The 16,044-nt window shown below is 35.5% G+C and overlaps 1 protein-coding gene across 1 annotated transcript in view; it reads left to right on the top strand.

Moving 5' to 3' along the window:
- The window catches only part of SKAP2 (src kinase associated phosphoprotein 2), a 173,083-nt gene that overhangs the window by 51,001 nt on the left and 106,038 nt on the right, over positions 1–16,044 (top strand). The window lies entirely within an intron of this gene.

Here is a 16,044-nt window from a genome sequence, read left to right as displayed (position 1 = left end):
AGGAAAGAAGAAAGGGAGAAAGAGAGAGAGAGAGAGAGATAGGTGGAGGGAGGGAGGGAGGAAGGAAAGTAGACTGTTGTGGGAAAAACATAAAAGGTGATCTGGTTTCCAGTTGGGAGGCTCTTGAAATAACTGAAATGGAAAAAAGCCTGATTTTTGCATTTTGATGTTGGAGGCCAGTGTGTCAGATCTTCAAAATGGGATAGAGGAAGAAGAATGAATAGGTAACTGACACAGGAAAAGAAGAGATCAGAGAGAACTCAGTTTATGAGTCCAATGACAAGGATATTAATTTTGGCATTTAAGCAGTTAACAAAATTTAGGGAGAACCTACTTTGCTCTGTAATTCCTATTATCAGTGCTGGAGACACATCTTTGAAAGGATGAATAGTTATTGAAAGTAATGGGGATTCTTCTTAGGAAGAATTATTAGAACATAGGAAAGGTAGTTAAAATGTTAGTGATGTATCCAAGTAAAGATGCCCATTAGAGTCTTGGAACTATAGCATGAAATTAGAGAAAAGATGAGAAGACAGACATAGAGCTATAAAATATGAAGCCATCTATATAAAATTGGAGGTTACATTGTGAACTTGTCGAAGAAATTGAAATGGAAGAACGAAGCATCTTGGTTAAGTGAGAGGAGGGGAGAAAAAGCTACAGAGGTAAAGGTGGGTAGGTGGGAATTAGGATGGTGTAGTGTCATAGAGAAGAGACAGCTTCGGTTTAGAGAACATCAGAGGAGGAAGCAACAGACAGGTCAATGAATATGAGGACTGAAAAAATACTAGATTGGACAAGGAGGACGTTATTGCTAATCTTAAAGCAATTTAAATTATTTGTGATACATAATTGTTAACCAAAATCTATACTTAATTTAGATTTTCTTAGTTTTTACCTAATATTCTTTTTCTGGACTAGAATCTTATTCAAGATATGACATTGTATTTAGTCACACTGGAAATGTTTCTCAGATTTTCTTAGTTTTTAATGGCCTATGCAGTACAAGTCAGCTCTTTTGTAGAATGTCCCTCAGTGGGGGTTTGTCTGATACCTTTCTCAGGCTTAGACCAGGTTTTGGATATTTGGGAGGAAGACCACAGAAGTCAAGTGCTATTTTCATCCTCTAGATCAAGGTACACGATACCATTATGATTTATTAACACTACTGTATAATCTCTAACTCAGGAAATTTCATATTGATTATTACTATATTATCTGTAGTTCTTATTGAGATTTTATTACTAGTTCCAATAATGTCCTTTATAGCTATTTTTAATTCTGAGTCTGGGATTGAGTCCACGATCACAGATCACATTTAATTATCACGTCTCTTTGGTCTCTGTTACTCTGAGACAGTTCCTGGACTTTTCTTTGTTTTTGTTTTTATTTCTGATCTTGACAGAGTACAGGCTGAGGGTGATTATTTTATTGAATGTGCATCAGTTTGGGTTTGTCTGATATTTTCTTAGGATAAGGTTTGGGTTGTGCTTTTTTGGCAGGACTTGAGCAAGGATGAGACCTGCTTGTTCTCGTGTTAGTGATGTTAAGCTGGTCACTTGGCAAAACTCGTATCTTCCAGGTTTCTCCACTCTAAACTTACAGTTTTTTCCTTTGTGATTAATAATAAGGGGATAGTTTGAGACTATCTCACTATCCTGTTTCTCATGGCATTTTCATGCTAGTTTCAGCATCCATTGATGCTTTTCTAATTGTATGTTTATTGACATTTCAGTCAGAAAAAGTGTTCCCCTTCTCCACTTATTTACTTATATCAGCATAGACTTAAAGGATTCTTACTTTATTCAATATATTTATAGTCTATTGCTTTCCTTTACTATCATTATTTTGATGCTGAAATTGTCCCAGTTCTGGCCAGTGGGGGAACCCTTTCAGGTTTATTTCTGTGTCCTTATAATATGATCCCATTAGTTTTTGAGCACTTCACTTAAAGTTTTCCAGGCACATTTATACCCAGGTCCTGGAATCAGCCTTTTCTCTAAGAAGCCTTGGTTCCTTTTTGTGGAGAATGGTCTTTAGAAACCAAGATGTAGGTGCTCGAGATGTGCCCATGCTACTGATGTGTCACTGCTTCTGGGCTCTCGTGGTAGACAGAGCTGGGAAGTATAGGTAATATAGATAAATGTTTAAACACATTTTCAAATGTCTATATTTATTTCTGTGTCTATTATGGTAACTAACCTCCAAGATGACCCCCCAATGAGCCCTGTCTCCTAGTATTCACACCCGGTATAGTCCCCTCCTCTTGAGTCTGGGCTGGCTCTGTGACTTGCTTTTGACCAGTAGTGTGTGATTGGAGTGAAGCTGTATGACTTCTAAGGCTAGTTCATAAGTCTTGCAGTTTTGTTCTGGGCCTCCTAGAATTTTGTTCTGGCTCACTCTTGGGACACTTTCTCTTAGAAACCATCAAATATGAGGTGTATCAAGAACTTCTGAAATTGTCACACTAATATTTAACTATCATTATTTCTCAAGGCTGTAATTCATACTTATTTTTCTCTAAATATGCTTGCTCGTAGTTTGTCCAATCTTACCATTGTCATAAATATTTTTCCCCACTGCCTTTTTGGAGATTGAGTTCCTTTCCTCCCTGAAAATTTCATTCATGATTTAGCTCTTGAATGCCTCTTTTGTAGGCACTAGCTCCCTGGTTCTAAGTATTGCAATCACTCTTAATTCCTTTAGTGGTTGTATATATTGCTATATATGACATGATGTTTGTCTGTCATTTTTGTAATAAAAAATAACATTTTTAAAGATATTGGAAGCAAAACATGCTCACTTTACTATGATGATTGATATTTTTGAACACTTGCTATGCGGTAAGTGTAAGGCTAAATGCTTTACATGGTTAATGTAATTTAATTCTTATAACCATGCTGTGCAATAGACATTGTTGTTATGCCCATTGTACATTTGAAGAAAAGTGGCTAGTAAGTGTTGAAATGAAGATTCAGACCTGAGCAGTCTTGACTGCAGGACCTGCCTTGCCTTTTTTTATTGTGATAAAATATACATAAAATGTACCGTTTTAACCACTTTTAAGTAAGTAATTCAGTGGTATTGAGTAACCATCACCACTATTTATTTCAGAACTTTTTTTTATCATCCCAAACACGAACTTAGTACATTTAACAATAACATTCTGCCTCCCCCAGCCCCTGGTAACCTCCATTGTATTTTCTGTCTCTATGAATTAGCCTATTCCACTCTTTTTTTTTTATTGTTGTTCAAGTACACTTTTCTGCCTTTTCCCCCCACTCCTCCCCACCATCCCAGCCCTCCCCACCTCCCTCCCCCTTTCCACCCCCCTTTGTTATTGTCCATATGTCCTTTATAATTGTTCCTGTAAACCCTTCACCCTTTTCCTCCATTATCCCCTCCCCTCTCCCCTCTCCTCTCTGGTCACTGTCAGCCTGGTCTCAATTTCAATGTCTTTGGCTATACTTTGCTTGTTGGTTTTGTTGATTAGGTTCCTGTTAATGGTGAGATCATATGGTATTTTTCTTTCACCACCTTAGCCTATTCTACTCTTAAGTGGAATCACAATATTTGTCTTTTTGTGTCTGGCTTATTTTATTTAGCATAACGTCTTATTTTTCCTGTTGAAGCATGCATCAGAATTTCATTCCTTTTTAAGGCCGAATAATATCTGATTGTACATATATATGTATATATTTATACACACATGTGCTGCAGTTTGTTCATTCATTTGTTGATGGACACTTGGGTTTTCTAACCTTTAGGCTATTTATGAGTAATGTATATCTTGCATTTTTTACCACAACCCTAGGTAGATGTGTAGTTATTTATTGCTGCATAGCAATTCACCTAAAACATATATTACTTTATTATTATTTATGTATTTATTTATTATTAAATAACAAACAGTTTATTTTTCTTACCTTTTCTGTGGGTCAGGAATTTGGGAACAATTTAGGAGTGTCATTTCAACTCAGTGTATCTCATGAGAATGCAGTCAAAATGTGAGTGGGGGCAGGTCATCTGAAAGTTTGCTGGAGGTGGAGAATCTACGTTTTTTTTTATTGTATTTTTTCCATTACCATTTATCCCCCTAACACCTCACCCACCCCACAATCACCAGACTATTGTCCATGTCCAAGAGAACTTTTTCCTTTTTGCTCCTTTCCTCCACCCATAACCCTGTCCCCCAATCCTGAGCTGTCCACCTGCTCTCTATCTATGAGTCTGTTTTTATTTTGCGTCTTAGTCAGTTTGTGCGTTAGATTCCACATATGAATGAAATCACATGGTACTTGTCTTTCTCTGACTGGCTTATTTCACTTAACGTAATGTTCTCCAGGTCCATCCATGCTGTTGCAAAGGGTAAATTTTTCTTTATTTTTATAGCTGAGTAGTATTCCATTGTATAAATACATACCATAGTAATTTTGTCCACTCATCTACTCATGGACACTTCGGCTGCTTCCATATCTTGGCTTTTGTAAATAATACTGCAGTGAACATAGAGGTGTTTTTTTATATTCTTTCAAATTAGTGTTCCAGGTTTCTTTGGATAAATTCCCAGAAGTGGAATTGCTGGGTCGTAAGGCAGTTCCATGTTTAATTTTCTTAGGTATCGTCATCATTTCCACAGTGACTGCACCAATTTGCATTCCCACCAACACTGCAAAAGGGTTTCCCTTTCTCCATATCACTGCCAGGACTTGTTTGTTGATTTATTGATGATGGCCATTCTGACAGGTGTGATGTGATATCTCATCATGGTTTTAATTTGCATTTCTCTGATGATTAGTGATGTTGAGCATCTTTTCATGTCTGTTGGTAATGTGTAGCCCTCTTTAGAGAACTGTCTATTCAGGTCTTTTGCCCATTTTTTAATTGGATTGTTTTTTTGGGTGTTGAGTTTTATAAGTTCTACATAAATTTTGGATATTAACCCAGTATTAGATGTATCAGTGAATATGTTCTTCCATTCAGTGGGTTGTCTCCTTATTTTGTTGATGGTTTCCTTTGATGTTAAAAACTTTTTATTTCTAATAGCAACAGTGGTCTTGAGAAAGAAGAATAAAGTTGGAGGAATCATACTACCCTATATCAAATTATCCTATAAGGCCATAGTCATCAAAGTAGTGTGGTACCAGCATAAAAACAGACACATGGATCAATGAAACAGAATAGAGAGCCCCAAACAAACCTATGCCTTTATAGACAGGAAACAACCACATACAATGGGCTAAAGATAGTTTATTCAATTAATGGTGTCGGGAAAATTGGACAGATACATGCAGAATGCTTAAATGTTAGATATTAAACCATAAAAATCCTAGAAGAAAATATAGGCAGTAAAATCTTGGACATGAATCATGGCAGTATTTTTTCTGATATATCCCCCTAGGCAAGGGGAACAAAAATAAAAACAAACAAATGGGTGCATTCACTTTCAAGGTGACTTACCCGCATGGTTTCAAGTTGGTGCTGACCACTGTCAGGGGGTCCCAGTTCCCCCTCACATGGGCCTTCCCACGGGCTGCTTCACTGTCCTGATGACATGGCATCTGCTTCCCCCAGAGCGAGGGATCCAAGGAAGATCCAAGTGGAAGTGATATCCTTTTTATGACCCATTCTCAGGAGTCCCATTGCATCGCTTTAGCTTCATTCTGTTCGTCAGAAGCAAAGCATTGACATTGACTCACATTCAGGGGAAAGGGATTAGTGTCTGCTTTCAGAAGGGAAAGGTGTCAATGAATTTGTGAACATATTGTAAAATCACCACAACTGTTAAGCGTAAAGAAGAAAATAATCAGGAGTAATATAAATAATCTCTGCTAAAATTATGATATAGCATTCTGGGGACATTTTTTGTGCATACCTGACCTCATATTATAGATATTGTCTTATAATCTGATTTTTCCATATTATATACTGGAAACATCTTTTCATGATATTGTGTTTTTCTATACATTGCTTGTAAATTTTTGAAGTATTTGCCCAAAATGTTTTAGCTTACATTTTCCTAGTTTTATTGAGATATAATTGACATATACATTATTGTATTCTTTTATTACTAGTGGTGGTGAAATCTTTTCACACTTCTATTATTTGTAGTGTTTGTGAATTGCCTTTTTATGTATTTGCTCATTTGAAAAATTGGCATATTCTTTATCTTTATTAAACATGTAGTATATAGTAAGGAATCTAAAACATCATGTAGGTTTTAAATATTTCTTCCTTGCTTATAATTTGTATTGATTAAAGAATAAATGATAGAATTTTAGAGGTAGAAAAATAGCAAAGGAAACGTAGCCCAGCACATCTTATTGATAGATAAAGATGCTTTATTGATAGATAAAGATGCTTTATTTTTTTCTCTCTCCCTTTCTTCCTCCAATCTCTTTTGGCCCTTCTCCCATTATGTCTTAACCTGTTCTCGAATATTCTGTGCTGTGTTCATGGTAAAGCAAGTAAAGGATATGTATGATTCATTAGTTGCTATTTGCATTTAAAAAGTAAGGATTTCTTAATAACCCCAGACAATTAACCAGTGGTGATGTATTAGGTAAGAGCCACTAGCTAGAAGGAGAGATTCATTTTTTTACGTTAAGCAACACTGTAGGTTTCTCCAGTGGTACCCTGTTGTTGACTAACCACATCCTTCACCTTTCTGTAAGACCCTATCTGGACCATGCAGTTGTTTGTTGCCCAGTAAATCTAATCAGAACCTGGGGGCCTAAATGACATGCCAATTTGTATATGTCATCTCTTTCTAAATAGACTTGAGGGGACTAAAATTTAATTTCACTCATAATCCTGATAATTGTACCTTGTTAATGTTGATTAAATAAATTTACACTACTCTTAAAGTTATCAAAATGAGGTGCTTATTAGTAAGAAGAAAAATTCAAAAATCTACTTAGGAGTTTATCCATTCTATGATTTAAGATAAGGCTAAAATATTTAACACTTAATTTAATCTTATTAAAAAGCTTAGAGCTTTTTGGTGGGAAAAGGGTATGACTTAATATTAAGATATTTATCAAAAGAAATAAATTGTTTACTGGAAAAGACCAACATTGAAATCTTTTGCCTTCTTCCTCTTTAGCTGTGTGTAATTACTGAAGTGTATCTATCACAAGTGATAAGAAAGTGGCCTGAATTTCACAGATGGGGGACTTTGTATGAACTGAAGCAAATGCTGTGTAACAAGAGCAATATTGAATCTCTGTGGCTCTTGTACACTGTTTGGCCTTTGTCTGTTTATGTGGCAAAATAGCTTGTTTTGTCTACTCCTTCACCCACTTCTTCCTACCCCTAAGATTATATGAAGGAAATTATTATAGACGATAGATATTGGCTTTGTAATTTCTGTAAATGAAAATCCAAATTTTACTAATGCCCGCATTTAAAAAATAAGAGAACATACATTATATCATTTAAAAAAAGGGTTGACTTTTAAAAATTGGGCTTCTTCTGGAGATAGCAGCTCAATTGACTATAGAACCAGTTGACAGGGAATTTTTTCTTTACTTTTAACCTATGACCATTTCCAAATAGAAAGATTTGATAAAGCAGTTTCAATGAATGCATCAAATACTTCATAGGTACTTAGCCAATCTCTTATTCTGGTCTTGGTTTCTTTTGAGCTCTAATTTCCTAAGACAGGCTTAATTTCTGAAAGCCAGGCAAATTAATTGTTTTTAAAGCCTGGATCTTGATTCTTTAAAACACTGTCAATATTAGCAAGTGCAAAACCTGACTCATTCTATAGTAGCTCTATATTTCATCCATCTGCTTTTAAAAATGAATAATTTTTTTCTGATATGTGAGAGAATCATCACATGCTAGAGTTGAAAGTGGCCTTAGAGATTATTTTGCAGATGAGGAAACTGAAGCACTGACGTGTGAATGACTCACCGACGATTACACAGTCTGTTAGTGGCAGAAATGCTTCTATAATTTAGATTATATGTCTCTCATTTAGGATGAAGACTTTTTATCTCTTGCCCTTACTGGTCTTACTTCCTTGCCAGGTTATACACAATAGTAGTCACTGTTTATACTGCTAAATAAAAAAACTGACCTTAATACTCAGAATTAGGAAAGGAAACCTTTCCTGGAGAGTTTGGTGTGATTTCATTTACTTTGTGGTTCAAGAGTCATCAGTCTTCTGCCCAGGCTGTGGGTGGTAAAGTGGCTTCTCTTGCTTGGACACTGAGCTGTGAGGACTTTTTATGTAAGGCTAGTCCACTTGACACTCTCTATTTCTGATTCTAGGGCACAGGGCTAAGGAAAGAGCCCTCTGGATGATTCCTGAAACTCTTTCTCATCTTGGAGAATGAACACTTTAATTTCTGGCCACCCTAGTTCCATTAAGGATAGTTGGTAGTTGGCAATTGTGCTTTTTGCCTGTTTCACAGGCAGAAGTTTAAAGTCAGGTAAAAGTACGCCTGTAGGACCTAGGGAGGGTTATCCTGGAAACAGCAGGGAGGTAAAGAAGTTTAGCATTTCAGAAATAAGGTCCTAATTTCTAGCAAACTCCATGTCACTGCTAGTTCAGAGTACTCTAATTACCATTAGGAAAGAATTGGTTTCTTAAAAGGGAAAAATAATGGGGGAAACTTCTTAAGAGCTTTATTACATTCTTTTTCATGAAATTATTTCTGCAACAAATTGATTAATATCTAACTTTAAGAATTTTATGTAGGCATTTCACCATTATGATTTTGAAATATGGAAAGTTCTTGCAAATATTCTCAGATTGCCTTCTGTCTGTCTGCCTAGTAAAAGATCCTTTTAGTTAAATGGACCGTCCTCCTTAAATGATGTCATTAGCTCAGATTGAAAAGACATTGCCTGCAGGGAAATCATTTAATTGAACTAAAGTGCCTTATTTCTGTGGATCTTAGAGCAGCTCACTCACTCTTATCTTGAGATTAGATAATTTATATCAGATAAATTTTTTCAACTCTATGAATGATAAAATGTTAAGAAAAGTAATCTCCCTTTTTAGGTATTTTGGTGTTTCATAGTTTTTCATTTATATCAGAGTTAGAACTGATGGTTCTTAAAATGTGGACTAAAGTTTTATTGTTAGATAAAAAGTATTATAGTTCATTAAACTAAATTATTATGCATTGGGGTTATACAGGTCAGTGGTTTCAAAATATTTGTGAGTTCTGTGGAAAGGAGTCAACCAATTTTGCTCTTGAGATCTTTCCACACTTCTGCTGTTTTATTCTGTGTTAAGTCAGGTTTACTGAGGTATAATATACATGCAATAAAATTCATTGTTTTTAAGTATATAGTTTGATGAATTTGGACAGATGTATGGACCTGGGTACAGGTCCCTATTTGAGATAAGATACAGAATATTTTTATCACTGCAAAGGGTTCAGTCATGCTCCTTTGTAGCCAATCCTAAGCCTTCACTCCCAGTTCCTGGCAATCACTATCTAATTTCTGCCCTATAGTTTTGCCTCATGAAGAAGGTCATTTATGTGGAATGATGCTGTAGGTAGCCAGGGAAGTACTCCTTACGCTTAGAACAATGCTTTTACAATTTATCAGTAGCATTGCATGTATCTGTAGTTCATTCCCTTTTATTGTCGAGTAGTATTCCATTGTATGGATGTACCACAACTTGTTTATCCATTCACTAATGATAGATATTTTGGTTGTTTTCAGTTTTAATTGATATTAATAAAACAACTGTAAATGCCCGCGTCAAGTCTTTGTGAGGGTGTATGTTTTATTTCTCTTAGGAGGGGGTTGCTGGGTCATATGATAAGTTTATAAGAAACTCCCAAAGCATTTTCCAAAGTTGCCTTACCATTTTGCATTCCCACCAGCAATGAGAGTAGCAGTTGCTTTGAATCCTCACCAGCACTTGGTATTGTCTGTCTTTTCATTTTAGTTTTTCAAGTAGGTATGCTGATGCTTGTACTACCTTTTAACTCGTCTACCTACTTATCTTTATTTTATCCCAAAATCCTAAGAATTTAAAGTTGGAAGGCAACCAGAATATAGCATCTTCTTACATATTAGTTGAATCTGTTTTAAAGATACTGGATTGGTTTGGGACATGATTCTAAAATCAATTATAATCATCCCAGTTTAAAAAAAATTGCGTGGAAGTTAGTGCATTCTTCTTGTAGTTCTGTACTTTGAAGTCATCTGGTGTCTTAGCATAATAGAAAGTGTTACTATGCTGAAGGCTTTTTGTATAATATGACTATTTAGTAAAAAATAAAAAATCCTGCTGATATATGGTTTCTGCTTTTCTTTTTGGATTAACAGTATTTTGAAAAGGGATAATTATTTACATAAAAATTAAAGGTGAGTAAGTGTTGTCTAAGAATTTGTTTTTATAATATCCAAAGCATTAATGGCTTTATACTGGGCACTTTAAAAAGTTACAGTACATATGCTAGTATTTTATATTTATGAAATATAAAATGTTTTATTAAAATAACTAATATATGAAGGCTCTTGTTGAGATAGAAGATAGTACCACATAGAACAATATATTAAATCACATCAGTAACTAAATTATAACTGGGAAAGCCTTTTCTTAGTATTTCTTCTAAAAACTGGTTTGCTCTTAACTATACCTCATAGTTTGCTATATCAAAATATTTCATAACTTGTGTTGTAAAATCCACATGTAATATTTCTAAAAGTTCACCTTATTAAATTTAGACGATTTCATGTTTCATAGCTCTTCTTTCAGTCATTTGATGTGAACCTCACCAAAATCAGTCACAGCATCATTCAATTTTCTTCTAGTCTCTCTAGTTCATTGCTGGGTCAGCAAACTTTTATGGAGAAGGGAATGAAAGGGCAAACTGGTCCGAACAGATAATAGGCAGCTTTTTGTGTCCAGGTGAGAAGGTTCTTTGCTTCCAGACCTAAGTAATTAGGGGGGTAGGAATCCTCCAATAATTCAGCCAATAAAGGTGTTTAATGATAGAACGAACAGTTAGAGGTAATGATTAATTAGCCGGAGCACTTTGGGCTGGCCAGTATGCACGCAGTAGTACGTACTGGCCATCAGCTGGTAAGCATGCAGTCTTGTAAAGGGCTTTCTGCTCTGACACTGGTCATATATCATTGCAGCTGTGCCCTTTGATTACTGGGAGGGCTTGCAGAGTGATTAATAGCCAGGATCAATGTTTCTGCCCAGCACATGACATTTGGTCACAGAGCAACCATATACTTATTCCCCTTTGGCACAACGCTTAGGAGGAATGAAGGATGAGACCTGCCAATTTATAGCTTAGGAGCTTCCAGTTTATAAAATGAGTCGACTTTGACTGTACAAAATTATTCCCCATTGAAATAATTAGTGCAGCATTAAACACAATTAGAACTAAAACTACAGGAGCATGCTTGCTGAATTCAAGCCAGTTGACAGATGGTTAAGACCTGATATTTGGCTGCCTGTGATGACCAAGAGTTATTATTTTGCTGAGAAAATGAAAAAGCATGGAAGTGAACAGCGGCTACTTAAAAAAAAAAAGATTAGATGATATGATGCAAAATGCACATGGAAAATACATGTTAAAATTTAGAATGTTAGACTATTCAGTGTGACAACCCTATATATGTATGTAACACAGACAATTAAACATCTTTGTGTGAATGATGCTTATTAATACCATGTGCGTTCACTTAAAGCACATCCTGGTTAAAGCAAAATTGGGTTGTGTGAGCGCTGCTTTAATATGATATGGTCTTGTTTAATGATGTATGTTGGGCATCTGCTTACTTTTAGTGCCACTTATAAACCCTGATAAAGTTGAAGGTTTTTGAACATCTAATACTGTTAAGAACTTAACTATATAGTAAAAATGTTTGTGTTAAAAAATTTTTAATTGAAACCTTCACCTTGAAAACTTTAGATATGTAAACTAAATTCCCTTACATTAATTATGTCAGCATAGTGGGAAAAAATTTATTCCCCAACCTTCCAGCTCTTTCATAAATTAAAGTCTACTACATATTCTAATAGAGTAGAACAATGATAATGTGGTCTTTGGTTTTGATAATAACACTTGACTAATCATGGTTCATATTGCATTTGAAGTGTTGGCATCTAGTTCACAGTGTATTTTACTATTTCTATACCAGCACTGGATGTTCTGAGTCATTCTACACTCAGAAAATTGCCAAGGCCTGTAGTGTACACCATATAACTTTATAATTATTTCCAAAATATATGTGTGCATGTGTATGTGTGTGTGTGTGCATTTATGGTTTTAAGCATATTCTTTCAGGGTATGAGAATTTAGTATTTGGAAGAAACTCCAAGAAATTGATATGAGTAAGAATCTACTTTTCCAATTTACACACTCGATTAGAATTGTAATTTATGCTCACAGTAACAAAAAGTCAGTTTTTATACATGAATTATTTTCTAAATCATTAAAAAGGGATGTAAGGATAATGTGCTATTTGGTATTTATCTGCTTAGTTACAGTTAGAAACAGGCAGGGCTGCATTAAATTCTGGCAGTTTGAGGTTAATCACTTCATTTATGACATGCCTACGTTTCTTAATTTGTAGTGTGAGAAAGACATACTAATTATCACCTGGATTTATCTACTAGTTGTTTTTTTTTAAGAATTCTGAATGCTTTCTGGTTTCTCCTGTAAGATCTTTTCTTGTTTTTTTTTTCCCCTAAACCGCTGGGAAGACAAGGGTTACAAAGATTCTGTGGCTTATTCAAGATCACAGCTAGTGACACTGCTATTATACAAAAGCAGAACTGGTTTCTAATTGGTTTCGTACTCTTCTGTTACTGTAACTTTGTAACAATATAAAATGGTCACAATCAGCTTTCATGAAATCTAATGAAACATCTTGCATAGTATTTTATAACTATTCAGACACATTTTCTTTTCTTGTTCCTGGAACCTATGGTAATTCTGTTCTGTGTATCCACACATAATACTGTCTCTTGACCAATATAATTTCTGAGTTGGTGGGAGTTTGAAAGAGGTGGTTAAAAGTTATTTATGGCTATGGATTATAGTAAAACTCTGAGCTACACTGAGGAAATTGGCTCTATTCTCTCTTACGTACTGATCTCAGATAGCTGGACATTGAGTACATGAAAGCTAAAAGTGAGTTGAATTGAAGGCAGTGGATTTCTACTCTCACTTCATTTCCTGTCCCATGTGGATATATAAGTGTTCACATGATTAAAAATTAATTTGTTATGGAGAAAGAGAAGCAAAGTGTTAATTACATGTTATAGCATGGCTCACTAAAAAAAATGATCTGTAGGAGAAGAGAGATAAATGATTTTCTTAACCTAAAACGAACAAACAAGTAGAGAACTCCATAGGCAGAATAAACTGGAAGCATTATATGCTCACAGAAACAGTATATTCTACAACTGTCACTTTGGGGAGAAAGTATTTGTTTAGAGACAAATACCTTACATACTAAAGCAACCACAACCCTACTCTAGCTAGGGCACTTGTTTATTATAATGAGCGACTTTCTCCTTTACCTGTGCACACATGTGTGCACACGTGCACCCTCTGAAGGTGCCAGGCTCACTACTGCCGTGGGTTGATGCCCATTCTCATGCTCTGCCCAGAATGCTCTCCCCCACTCCCTCCCACTTTCCTCCATCTTGACCTGACTGGCTCTTTGACATCCCTCAGTTCAGTGGTCACCTTTGTAGAGAGGCTTTCCTGGACCAGCCCTTCTAAAGTAATCCTGTGACTTCTGACATCAGCCTCTATCCATTAGTCTGTTTTATGTTCCCCACAGCACCCTCCATTACCTGAAATTGTCTTATTTACATGTTTCTTTACTTATTTGTTTCTTCTCACTAGAATGTAATTTCTCTGAGGGTAGAGACCCTGTTTGTCTTATTCAACTCTGTGTCCCCAGTTGTTTCTCTCCTGGAGGGGGTTGAATTCTAATCTTAAAATTTTTTCCCCGGGGTCCTAATTTCTCCTGCCATGATTACTAAATAGTTTGCATGGTCTTGCTAGGATGGCCTTTATACTCAGGCAAGCAGAGGACCTTGCTTTGAATTCCATACTTTGTAGGGCCCTAATTGGGCCCTTCTCTAATTGTACCCATCTCCACAGGTCCAGTCACTGGGGTCAAGGGCAGGTGCCCAACTCATGTATATACTTTATTTTATCCCACTTTACTTTCTACACCATGCTCTGGGTACCCAGGGTCCCTGAAATTCCCTCCCAGATGTCCCCAAGCTTGCTTCCAGGGCTTGTGTGGGCCTCTTCCCTGGATCTGTTGTCTGGCGGGTGGGCCACAGTACTAGTGTGTACACCACAGGCTTAGGGAGTGGCCATGGGTTTGTGCAGGTGAGTGCAGACAGAGTAGGAAAGGTGGGCATGTACATAAGGCTTTTTGGGCTGTGTGATGCAGCCAGAGGTGAGAAGTACAGAGATGTGGGTGGAACTCTTAGGAATCAAGATTTTAAATTTGACCCTGGCCTCCCACAGCATCATGGTAGTATGTATTTGTCACATTTGAAAGATAGACCATGTTAGTTAATAGTTTTATTAGCTCGATGTGTAGCGTCTTAGTATTAATTTTTTATTTTTTATTTTGAGTTCGACAAATTTATCATTATCGTAATAAAGACATTCATCTCAATCATTTCTCTCTCCCATCCTGACCACATGTTAGTATTTTTTTTAAGTCAAGAAACAAATATACGGGGAAGGACATTATTTTAACATAAAGAGTAAAATGAACAAAAATAAAAGGTTTGCCTACATTAAAGCAATTTACATTCATGTATCTTGATAGCATTAAATCAAGTAAATAAGAACTAATAGTTCTATGTACATTTCCATTGCTTTACTTGGGACTTACTCTAATGAATGAAAGGGAACAAAGTGTTAGGAGTATAAACACAGGCCGCGTGTCTGGAGTTACTACCTTTAGAGGAGCTGAGTGAGTAGTTACCACCAGTAAGACAGTTTGAAAAAGCTGCCTGCAAATTTAATGTTGTAGAATTTTCAAGAAAATCATTATACTGAATTCTTTTATCTATGACCATGAGTTTACAGATGTGTTTAATCATCAGATTAAAATGTAACTCACATACAATACAAAAAGACAAAAAATAAACTGTATAGCTCATAGTTCTAACAAAGTGTATGTGGTCAAAGATTCTGTAAAATGTTTAACTTTACAGAAAGATGCATTTTCTTCTCTTTTCAATATCTAATATGTACTTTTGAGAGACCTTTGATTAATATGCATACATTTAAAATAAACTGTTTTAGTGTATTAAATAGGAGTCCCTGTAGTAAGTACAAATTAAATTGGATTTCAGAAGTTGGTAACTTAAATGTTTTGACAGTTACAGAAAGTATATCTTTCTCATTTTCCATCTTTATACAATGTTGCTTTTATGCTGTTTGTTACCTTGAAAAATAAAAACAGCCAAATATTTAAGTACTATGTACAGTTAAAATTTTGGGTGGTGGTTTATATTTTAAAAGAAACAGCTTCCTGTGACTTGCCTCAAGTCTGGTGGAAATACTTAAAGGAACTAGATAATAACAAAAACCACATTCAAAGCACATTCAAAATACTAATGAAGGTAGACAAGACCCATTAATGTGTTGTGAGCTATATCAAATACTCAACAGTTTCCATAAAATTTTTAAAAATGTGTTTTTAAAGAGCTAACTTTTTGTATTCACTGATAGCAATGCAGTATCTAGTTTATGACTTGAGACAAAATAAATGCCCATTAGAAAAAAAGCAGTATTCTGATGACACTAATTTTTTTTCAGTCAATACTCCAGTAATATTGTCCTCCAGTACGTACTCCTTCTCTATAACGCTGTTCCTGGGAGCCAGAAAGTTTAGGTTAATAAGGGAGTTAAGTTAGAGAGTACTCACTTGCAGTTTAAACAGATAATAACTCTTTGCTTCCCTCTTAGTGTGTTAATAATTGTCTAAAAATATGCAATTTTTAGAAAGTACCATTTCTGATTTTTTAAAAAATATCTGTAACTTTTGGAAAGTAATCACATGAAA

Source organism: Artibeus jamaicensis, unplaced genomic scaffold (assembly GCF_021234435.1).
Source record: "Artibeus jamaicensis isolate MK-2021 breed Jamaican fruit bat unplaced genomic scaffold, CSHL_Jam_final contig_3230, whole genome shotgun sequence".
In the NCBI taxonomy this organism is placed as follows: Eukaryota; Metazoa; Chordata; class Mammalia; order Chiroptera; family Phyllostomidae; genus Artibeus; species Artibeus jamaicensis.
Note: the sequence above shows the minus strand (reverse complement) of the source record. Positions and strands in the feature narration are given on the sequence as shown.